General features: G+C 44.7%; 1 pseudogene; it reads left to right on the top strand.

Moving 5' to 3' along the window:
• The first annotated feature begins 339 nt into the window (after positions 1-339).
• LOC149360412 (uncharacterized) lies at positions 340-3604 on the top strand (annotated as a pseudogene).
• The last annotated feature ends 8384 nt before the right edge of the window (positions 3605-11988 follow it).

Below are 11988 nucleotides of genomic sequence, written 5' to 3'. Positions count from 1 at the left end.
AGAAACTCATCAACTAGAGATTAATTATAGAGCTTTTTTGCTAGAGAGTATGAGTAGTACGTGCTGTATGTAGTATTCGCTCGCAGAGGGAGGTCTAAAGTGCTTTATATGCGTTTTTTTTTTCTGTGCTGCTTGCAGGTATCGAGCAGCACACCTGGCCAGATTGCTGTTGTCAAGTCTGCATACTTAACATGGTGAAAGACTTGGAGAAGACAACAGGAGAGTCACAGAAGCTATTTCTCCAATTGGAGAAGCAAAAATGCGAAGCTTGAGATGCGGCCAGATGCAGCCATGTTGAGTTTGCTTGCCTTGAGTATGCTTAACACTCCGAAGAAGTGTATGTATTACACTGGGCTGCCAAATGTTGAAGTTTTCCACACTTTGCTAGAGTACTTTGCACCGCGTGCCAGGGAAATGATGTACTGGGGCTCTGATAAGAAGCAGAAGGATGACCCCCCTGGCAATCAAAAACAAAGTTATCTGGCCAATGAGTTTTTGATGGTGTTAGTATGACTCAGGACAGGTATGCAAGGCCAAGAACTGGCTCGAAACTTCCTCGTCTCTGAAAGTCAAGTTAGCCGCACTTTCTCCACGTGGATTAACTTTTTACAGTGAGAACTTAGGCACTTGACAACCTTCCCAACTCGAGAAGATATAGGACCCCACCTACCCAACTCCTTCTACAATTTTCCCGACATTCATCTTGTCCTTGACGCCACGGAGGTGAGAATACAGCGGCCCTCAGCAATGAATGCACAACGCCAAACTTTTTCTCCGTAAAAACATTACAACACGTATAAGGTGCTTATTGGCTGCATACCAGATGGATACATCTCACATGTGTCGCGTCTATTGCGTGGTTCTAGTTCCGATAAAGCTATTCTTGAAACCAGCGGCCTTCTTGACAAGCTGGATGCAGGTGACGCTATAATGGTGGACAAAGGCTTCACGTTCCGATACTTGCCACCAGGTATAAAAGTAAGTCGCACCAAAAACAAAACAAGCACATGAAACCAGGCGCATTGCTTCTGCAAGAGTGCACGTCGAAAGAGCCATTTCAAGAGTCAAAGGATTTCATATATTGGACAGGCCCTTTCCAACCTCAATGATTCATACTGCTGAGCAGGTTTTTGAAGTTTGCTGCCTCTTGAGCACCTTCAGGATATGGGCACGAGCTGCCTGTTTGCTGAAGGAGGGCAGTTTGAAATATGAAGGATATAATCGGCTAGAGCTAACAAAGGAACAAGGGAGGTCTCCAGGCTGCTTGCCAACATTTCGACAAGATGACCTGCCTCCTCACGTCGAAACTTTGGCAAGCACCCTGAGGCTTTCCTCTGGATTCGATTCCTCGTATATCCAGAATTTTTTTTTATTCGGAGGTTATCGTGCTACAAAGCCGACACCGGCTCTTCTGCGACATGAGCTCCTTAACCCTTTCTTTCCCTGCCACTCCTGAGATAACTCGGGGGACCGCACGTGCACAACTGCTGCTTCTCCCGAGTATACTCATTTTCACTTTTTCACTCACTCCCTGCCGCTCCCGATTATACTCATGTAAAAAAAAAAGCATGTGGCGCCATCTATGGAGAAGCCACATATATTCATAGAACTTGCAGTATAAATTTTAAGCAACAGGTGGAGTGCATTTTTCTACGTGTGTGTCGCTCCTTCTTGGTCTCGGCAGAGCAGCCATGGCGAGGCATCGTGCCCCATGCGCCCGCGGTTTGACAGAAGAAGAAATTCAAGAACTGCTTATGAATTCGGACTCCGATGATAGTGACAACGAGGAAGCAGCCCACCTAAGTGCCTTGTCGAGTGATGACAGTGATGAAGAGCCCCTGCCACCGCCAAATCCGCGTAAGAAGAGCAGATCCGACCAGCGTGATTTCTGCTAGAAGAAGAAACAGAGTTCAAGCCTCAGGAGCATGCTTTCGACCCATCTTTTTCAGGAATATGCCTTAACATCACAGCGTCCTTTAGTGAGCTCGATGTTTTTGAAAGTTTGTTCACACCGGACATTGTGGAAGCAATTGTGGAGCAGACGAACATTTTCCAGCACCAAGCACGAGCCGCGCTAACATTGGCGCCCGGATCCCGGATGCATCAGTGGAAAGACGTGACTCCATGTGAGTTATATGTTTTTCTTGCTGCTGTAATGCTTATGGCGCATGCAAGGAAAGGTAGCATTGCCGAGTATTGGCCGACGGATCCCCTCTTGAGTACCCCTGCATTCTCCAGTACTCTGTCACTATTACAAATAAATGTCTAGTCTCAAAGTGGAACCCGTCGAGTGAGCGTTGTTCTTTGGAGGCTCCTGCGTGTGCGCCCCCCCCCCCCCCCCCCCCCCGCCTGAACGAGTCTACACGCAGTATAAGAACACTAGTGCGGCCCAGTCGTTTTAAATTTGTGGCGCTAACTGTATTGCGAGACAGTGACCTACGTTTGAAAGATACAGAATTAATAATAATCAACACCCTCACAGTGGCCACATACAAGACCCACCTGTGTTTTACCAAGGCCTGCCGAGATATGCAACTAGTTCCACACAGCCTTCGACTGAAGCCCCTAGTCCACACTTCGGAAGGCAAGAAGATTGTATCCCAGGCTGAACGACTACTGGCGCACGCAAGGATACATGAGTGCTATGACATCCTGAGGCAGAGGGAGCTAGACTTGTTATTCTTGCGTCAACAAACAACTTGAACATCGACTCGCAGATATACTTGACTCACTGAAGACATTCACCAAAAGTGTTTCCTCCAGCACAGCAGAAAAACAGAAGTCATCTCAGCAGCAAAACTCTCCAAGTTTTGAAAGGAGAAAGACAAGGCAAGTAGACCGCCTGGTGATGTCTCAAACTTTGTTACCAATCTATCATCGAGGTCGCTGTCTGCAAACGAAACTTCTGCCTTGGCGAAAGGCCACGGGTTCAACACCATGTCAACGAGGCCACCCCTCACACAACTAGAGGCAGCTGTGGAGGATGGTATCAAGCGTGTTGAATCTTCCGCCCACGAAGAAGTTCGGCTAAAAGCTGTCAAGGTTCTGTCCAAGACTTCTGGCCGGCGGCTGCAGAACCTCGCACAAGGAGAAATGACAGCTCTCTGAGACCGCAGCGACCAAAACATCATCACCCTTATCATCGCACAGCTTGGCGCAGTCAGGCTGACGACGATGATGATGATACAGGTTCAGTGATCACTCCCGATGCATGTTTTGGATGACGATGGCTGCGCTTCGGATCGTATCATATTTTGGCAGCTCTGCGCAGTCTCAAAGAAGGCGATGTTATCTCTCATGATTACTCTCGCAGTTGAGTAAGTTTTGGGTAGCATATTATTTCAACACACAAATGCAAGCACATGTTACATCTCTCTAATACAGGTGCTAGCGTGCTTCGTGGCCTTATTCGTCATTTACGGTGTCTACAATATATCGAGCTCTCTTCTGGTATCAACGCATCTTTACTTTGTCTCTCGCAGGTTCAATGACCGTTCTGGACGACGGCAGCTGCGCTTCGGCATCCAGCTCTGTGCAGTATCCAAGCAGCATTGCTTTGGTACAGGCATGCAGTGTTGTTGCAAGCTCACGGGTGGTACTTTGATGCTTTGGCAGTGCATGTCTACCAGGGATCTCTCAATACTGCACGCTATCTTTTGTATCTTGCTTTGCCTCTTTACAGGTCAGCTCCCTTCCGACGCATTCACTTCCTGCGTTCACTTTGAAGGAGATAGGATGGTGACACCGCTGAGAATCCTCTTGGAAGGTGTGGAGACAAATTTTTGAGGAAGTCGACGATACGGGTGTGCTCACTATCCATGGAAACCAGGGCCTTTATGTGATGGTAGGTGCGTGTCTACTTCCTCACTACAGATATATGTATATGAATATCTGATATACCTAGTGCACAACATACAGGCTTTCAGTGGTTGCAGAAAATGTGCATGTTTGGCTGAATGCGCCGGCAGCCCCCACCCTGCCTATTACCGAGCATGAGGAGTTGTGGCCTCAGGTCAAAGTTCTGTAGCTGATAGAGGAATATAAAATTTCAAACTGGACCCTTCTAAACACCTGAAAACTAAAAGACAAGTCTAGGAAAATTTGACCAATTTGGTGAGTTTGAAATTCGGACGCCATATGACCCATTTGCAAATTGAAAACAAGTGGCGCAGTCTTGAGAAGATATAAAATGGTGTGACACCTTAACAGCCAGTCAGGGGAGGATTGGAGAACATCCAACTTTGAAGCGTGGGTATCATTTGTAGAGCATGATCTCAGTGTTAATTTCTACTGAATGGAAAACTTGTTTTCCTGATTATGCACATGTGAGTTTTGCCCCTGAAGCAGTTTAGTCATTCCACAAGTCTGTGAAGAACTTTGCTGCATTTTTTACTTATTGAGTCCATCTCTTGAATGTATGTGACAGAATAACTGCACCAGCTTTGGACATCTCGTCTAAATTAATATTAATTTCTGTTGTAATGTGAGGGTGTCATACATTACACCGCGACATTTTGGTGGTGAAATTGACTGTCATATTAACAACTGCACATAGCTGCTGAGAAGTTGAACCTGGACTTTGTGCTCATGTTAACCGCTTTGCTGCCGGGCAACTACTAGGCATTATTCATGTCGTGGTTACATGCTGTACATGTGCCTTGTCTCACTAAAGCTGCTATAGATGTCAAGCTTCAGGCATGAAACAGCATGTGTGCAAAGAGCTGTACACATATTAACCCTTTCCCTGCCACTCCCGAGATAACTCAGGGGACCACACGTGCACAACCCCTGCTTCTCCCGAGTATACTCGTTTTCACTTTTTCACTCACTCCCTGCCGCTCCTGATTATACTCGTGTAAAAAAAGAAGCATGTGGCGCCATCTATGGAGAAGCCACTTAAGGGCACAGGGTAAGCCCTATACTTCCCATGCATTTTAGGCCATATTGAGGTACATGTTTCTCACCAACTAATAGGTGTACCCTGTTAATATATATACCATTTTGTTCCAAATTTTGTGCTCTTTTTACTGAACTAGAATAATTGAAATGGGTTGAAAATTTTATTTTTAATAAAATTTCTAGCCAGTGTGCATGTGCTTCCTTTTGTGTTTTGTGTGCGCGCGGGTGCCGTGAAAACTACCCAACTCCTACTCAGACCGGGGGACTGAAATGGGCAACAAGGTGCAGGGAAAATGTGAAAAACGCCCGCACTCTCACTGTATTTATATGTGCGTTTTTTTTTTTTTGTGTGTGTGTGTGTGTGTGTGTGTGTGTGTGTGTGTGTGTGTGTGTGTGTGTGTGTGTGAACTCAGTGTCTCATTTGTCTTATTTTCGGATAGTTAAAAGTGCAGGGACGAAATCTTGGAATTAAAGTGCAGGGACAAAAACATTTAGTAAGCAACTCATGCACGTGCTAAACATATACACCTTTAAAATGTGCGCTGAGTAGTACAGCTACATTGCAACAGAATTTCTTTTGATATGTGTGTCTTCTGCAGCACATTTATAACAAACCGTAATAAAAAATCTCACTCAAGGACTTTCCAGCTCATCAAGTGAATTTCTTTGCATAAAATCTCTGAGCATTATGTGCAGGTGCAACCACTGCAGAACATACCATTATTCGAAGCCTTGTGTGACAGGGACGTCTTGGGAGAGTGCTGCTGCGCGCACATATATGGGCTATTTGATTCATGCGTCTTCATCATATGCAGTGCACATCCAATGTGGCTTATTTTTTCCTTAGTTCCAGGCATGGTCACCTATTTTCTACTGGCTATTGTCTAACGAGTGTGGCCGACATAAAGTCTTTGTCTTTCAATGCAGTGGTTGTTTAATATCTTCAATTGTCAAAGTAATGCATTGAGCACAAATGCATATTGGTCAAACACATTTATTAAGGCTCTCTCGACCAACATGAGGAGCCAGAGAACACATATGGAGTGTAGTGCTACAATATCAGTATGTCACTATACACACTGGTACCCCACACTGAAAGTAGAACATATTTTTCGGGTAAAATATGCAAGTATATGAATGTTAATTGTTGGCTGTGATCTGCAGATATTCTGTTCTGGCAGCAAAGTGTTCACAAGAGTGGCCTGCAGACAATTTCATAATTTGAAGGACAAAAGTTGCTACCATCTGCAAACACAGGATGCCCTGCTGCTAATGCAGTTTAAAAATCTAGACCATGTATGTTTGATGCAGACAGGCCACAAATAAGCACGTATTAAAGCTAAATATGCAGTGTACAGTCATCCTACTGAACCAATGATTGTGCAGAGCGAAAATATGTATAGAAAAAAAAAGTCTCAAAAGGCGTGTACATGAATGCATTGCTCTACATGAAAATAGGGGGTGGGGGCATGTCCTCGACTTTGACAGAAGAAATCTTGCTGCCACCTGCAAACACAGGATGACCTGCTACTAATGCAAGAGACCGAAATCAAGCCAATGTATACAGAGAAAGGGAACGAATTAGCACTGTGATAAAATATGTGAAAGTTTTCAGACATGAGCAAAGCATTAATTCGCTTGGCGTAAGCAGATGATTCGATTAAATGCTCACTTCAGAAACTGAAACGTCGTGCACGTTCAGAGCAGTCTGAGCTGTGCAAGAATGCATTGCATGTGAGGGCTGTATCATTAATTTAAGGGCACCAGCCTCTCAGTCTACTACTACTGCCATCAAAGCAGGCATGGACCGGGAAGGGCTGTCTTACCCTACCTTGGCTTTCGTAGGGTTCGTCAGCCGCCTGGAAGGTGCTGCATCAAGTGTGGCTCCTGTACTTGTTAGGGGGCCAAGACCGCTTAAGAAGTTTGCTGACCTAGTGCTGCAGTCACTTATAAAAAATCCGCTGTTTGTGTGCTCGAAGGACACCACAGAGCCTCACAAAAGGGCCCTGCTAAAGCTAATTGTTCACAACTTTATGAGGCCATTTTTGTCAAATTTTGCCTCTGATCTCACAGAACAGCACGCCACACGAAAATTAATTAATGTCAAACCGAAATCAAGAAAGGTCTTAAAAGTGTGAGAATCTGGCTGATCTGAAATAAAGTTCTGGCCACGACCAGCTTTTGTGTCTGGCAAACAAGCTTTTCGAGTCTGGTTTTATTCATTTTTCATGTTGAGTGCATCTTGAAATGATTAACAATCGGGTGAACGCTCCTGAAAAGAAGTAAGAAGTGTGCATAGCGCGCTTTTTATTGTAGATTGGCGAAAAGTAGCGCGGCTTTGCCCTGGGATGCTGCTAGGTACAGAGCAGAAACAACCGTGATGAAATTGTGCAGCTGTGCACGCAAAAAAAAAAAAAAAACGCCGCTCCAGTAGCACCAGAGCAGCGCCCACCAATTGTTTTAGCTGCAAAACTGCTGCTCTGAGAAAGAGAAATATTACCGCTATCAGCCTTTAGTCGGGTACAGCTTTTTGTGGCTATACAGGGGAACTGCTACGAGCGCGAGACGCCTGCTTTTGCGCTGTTCTCGCGCGCTCATGAGCGAAGGACTCGGGCGTGTTAGCTGACAGCTCGCGAAAGCTGTCCACGATTATTGCATCTGATGAACATTTACACGTCTTTGCGGTGTGTGCTTAAAAAACGATGCGGTTTAACTCTGCCTACCAGCACCACGCCAGCGCAAGCGTACTGAAGCTAGCAGAAGCGTGCGGCGTGCGCTGCCGAAATGACGGTAACTTGTGGCGCCGCCTGTCGCGGCGCGCCGTCCCTACTGAAGAGTCACGTGATATTTACGCGGACACGCGCCGCTGTAGGAGCCGGCGTAGTGAGCAGGTCGCGAAATAATAAAGCCGGTCGTGCTTTCTACAAACTAAAAGGAAACACTCGACGAATCTCAGCGCAACAACGGCAGTTTTTTATGAAGAGTACTGAGAAAATATGAAGCAGAGATCATTAGCTGCGATAGCAAGGGCAAAAGTATATCCAATATGCCGACGCAATCTGAAGCCTTGATGTGAACACCGCCGAAAAGAAGGCTGCCGCATAAAGGTACCGAATTTCATCGAGCTCGCTTTCAACAGTTTTGAAGTTGAAAGACAGCCCCATGAGTGGCGTAAGTGCTGGTGGCTCAGGCCAACAAAGAAAAAAGCTGAAGGAAGCTGCCTACATCGATGCTGAAAAAGCCTTGTTCTCATGGGTCCCGGATATGCATGCAAAAAACATGCTGTTAAACAGAGAGCCCTCAACTTCCCATGTATCTGTGGTGGTTCGGTGAAACCCCGTTCACACGAGTTGCTGTCGAAGTTGTTGGGCCACTGTCGCCCACATCTGAGAAAGGGAACCGGTATATCTTGACCATGGTGGACTTCGCTACAAGATATCCGGATGCTATCACCTTGAGCTCTATTGAAGCGAAACAGGTGGCCGAAGGACTGCTAGAGATGTTTTCTAGAGTTGGGATACCTCGCGAAATAGTCACCGATCGTGGCTCCTACTTCATGTCTGCTGTCAGGAAGGAATTCAGACGGAATTCAGAACTGCTTCAAGAAAGTGGGATTCAAGGAGGGCACTCATTTGAATGAAGAAGTGCAGCGTGAAGCAAATGACGGAGACAAAAGTATGGCACCCACCACAGATGTCGCCGACTCATCGCAGCTGCTCTGCGATCAGGGCACTACTCCCAGTGACATGACGTTCGAGGAATTTGTCTTCAGTGATGCTTGCACTGTGACAAGATGACTTAACCTGGAAGCTGAAGTTAGGAAGCTATCTTAAGGGGTTGTGCACTGTGGTAGCTGGTACGTACATACTTTCATGCTTCTTTCAGATATACAACACTTGTTTCGACTCATTTGTGGATACTCTGGATGAGGATATCTTTTGCGATGGCGACCGAGTCAGACTTAAGCCCAACAGAAAGGAACTCACACTGGACACGACGAGAGTAATGTAACTTAAGTTTAGATGTAAAGCACGTGTTTTTAGCACTAATGTAGCACATGTAATGTCATGTTTTCTTTTTGATTTCAGAAACGAGGAAGCAAACATCATTGAAATGACTGCAGGCAGGCAACTTTAAGATCCTTTGTTTGCTGGCATGGCAACGAGCTATGAGTTGCCTCCCATGCTGTTTGATAACAAGTCGACATCAGCAACGCTCAATGCGGGGAGCTTCCAAGCGGTGTAAAATCACGCATAGTCACATGGATAACGAGGCATCTGTGCACAATATCACTGTGAGTTACAGTAAATAATTTTCAACTTCAGTGCGATACTTTTATTATTTATTTTTTCTCAGGTACCCAGGAAAGCTCTATGAGTCAGCCGCAAGAGCTCTAGTTCAGGAGTATCCTGTCCATAGAGATACTAACAGCACAGGTTATGTAAGTACAAGAACTTCAGCAACTCAGTGACAATAAATATTAAAGATTATACAGGTGCCAGAATGCAGTGGAATACCATTCAAAATGTGAACATTATGCAATAACTTTTCCAGGGTTCACGGAAAGTTGCGTTCTAGTACGAAATGGGCAACACGCGACAGACAATCGGCCGCAAGAAAAACGCGGAGGAAAGCCCTCGCACGAAAAGACTATGTTGCCTATTGAGTATAAAGCCATATTGTAGGCATGCTTTTCACTTGTATATTTCCAGGCTTTCACTAGTGCAAGTTCAGCATGAAAAGAATCTATGCTTATCGATTTGTATCTTTGTCCAGTATCTCGAGCAAAGTTTGGTTAATCTTCAGGATAGAACGCATTCCATTGGCAGATGTGGACACCCTCTTTTTTTTTTAGTGAATGCTCTGCAATGTTTAAAAGGGCATCCATGATGGGCTTATTTTACAAGCACCTGATGACTCCCCTCCCAGTCATGATGACGAAGCAGCTGTGGCTGTGCACATAGCCTTTATGAAGGCTGAAATGAAAAAGCAGATCCTGGACTTAAAGGGCAGCTGCATCACTTTTTTGAGAATTTTGCGATATTCAAGGATTAAAATCTATGTAGGCTGTAGGTAAAGCATGCCAAGTGTTTTTGCACTAGCATTTAAAATAGTGACGTAATCGACGATTTAAAATTGCGCTTCTCCTCAGTGCACCTGAGGAGTGCAGGAAAACTCAGCGTGACGTCAAAGAAGGTATTATTTCAAATTACCGCGTTCGTCAGCCACACCCTGCCCTGACGCGTTAGACGCTGCCAAACAACTCTCGGCAGGGTTCGCCTTCGGTGGCGTTGGTTTTTTTCCTTGAAAGCAGCCGTTTGTGCGTTGGAAATGTACCGATACCTTCGATGACGTCATCATGCGCCCCCCACTTGGCGTTGTGCGCTGCGGAGAAGCTTGAAGGGCGCCCGGATTTTAATCGGCAATTACTTCACTATTTCAAGCGATAGCCCAAAAATACTTCGCATGCTTTACCTCCAAGTTACACACATTCGACCCTCTTAAGCTCATTGATTTCTAAAACCTATGCAGTTTCCCTTTAAGAAAACTTGGTGATTCGATGCATAAAACTCAGGCCGCTAGAAGAAAATGGTTCAGCAAGAGTGCTCCCAATACCACAGAAATCACTGCCATGTACTCAGCCCTAGCGATTGAAGAAATGGTAAGTATATCTAAAATTGCCTACTATATGCACATTTTGGTCATTGCAATTTTAGGTATTCAAAATACTGACAAAAATGAATTCTAAACAAAAGACTTTGAAAACCATGCAGCAGCCTCAGCAAGATGATGCTGCTTCTTGCATTATTTGTCACGATTTTTTCATCAGCTAAGAAGCCGGAATGGAACTTTGTTTTGAATACCTCCCATTGGACACTGCACTAGTAAATTTTCTGTGATTGTTTACTTTCAGCTTCACCAGGAATTTCAGGCGATCACTAATGTTGACCCAGAGAAAAATATCCAGAGTTTCATAAATAAATACGGTGAAAGGTGCCTTCCCCTCTGCAAATCAGTGCACTCGGCAAAGGCGGCGGTGCAGAGTTTTGAGGAGAAGCTCTCAAAGCTGGAGGGAGACTCCCAAGAAATGCACATGACATGATGGAGTTTTTTTTTTGTACACTTGTCATATTCATGACATTATTATTTGCTGTCGCTGGCACCGTAGGCATACAAGTATTAGGGACTAAATGCAGCCATGAGAATATTGCTGTACCAATAGAATCGTCGAGGACCACGAAATAGAAGGTTCTCCAGAATGATAGCTGCGGTTGTTTGACAAAACCTTTCCAGCAGCACACAGCACCGGTGACGTGATGGACGAGAACGTCAATTTGTTCATTGTTTGTCTTGTGTTTTTCATCTGAAAAAGTTTCTTTTTAATGTGTGATTTCTCCATTTTAACATAAATTTTGTAGGGCAGTACCGTAAGCGACGAGATGACATAATACTTATACAACATTTCGTGTTCAGTTGCCAATGCGCTGTTCATAGACAGCATGTACCGGCACATTTAATATTTAAATTTAATAGGAAAGTAAAGCAGTTGAAAGCACCTGAAAATGTCCCTGCTGTGGCGCACTACAGGCATGTCAAATCAATTAGACCACTTGTCATGTTAGTGAAAACCGTTAGTATCTTTATCTCGAATGTCTCTAAAGAGGCAAAAACACACACAAAAAAACTTATCAGCATAATTCCTAAGTTCACCTTCAAGAGGTGGGTTGATGCATCCTGAATTCCATGAAAAACTAATGGCAACAAAACAATGTGCATTAGTGGGTGCTCAATGTCTCATGCAGCGCAATCTTTACCCTTTCTGCTTCTGCTGAAAACAATTTGTCTCTCCTAGACTTCATTATAGATAAGCTAACTTTTCCACATACATAACCGTCCACTTTATGTGTTTTATTCATATACCCATTCATTCTCTTTAGTGTTCTGTGGCAATGAACATCGCTTAAAAAATGTGCACTATAAGCGAATAAAAGCTCTTCAAATGAAATTGCCGCCACACTCCAGGAGCTAAGGCTACAGTGTTTTAACAGTCAAAAGCTTGCCGTCGTTGAGTGACTGTTAAGTTCTGCT

The sequence above is a fragment of the Amblyomma mixtum genome, chromosome 2 (genome assembly GCF_055824585.1).
Source record: "Amblyomma mixtum isolate Tamu chromosome 2, ASM5582458v1, whole genome shotgun sequence".
Lineage (NCBI taxonomy): Eukaryota > Metazoa > Arthropoda > Arachnida > Ixodida > Ixodidae > Amblyomma > Amblyomma mixtum.
This window is presented reverse-complemented; position numbering and strand designations above follow the sequence as displayed.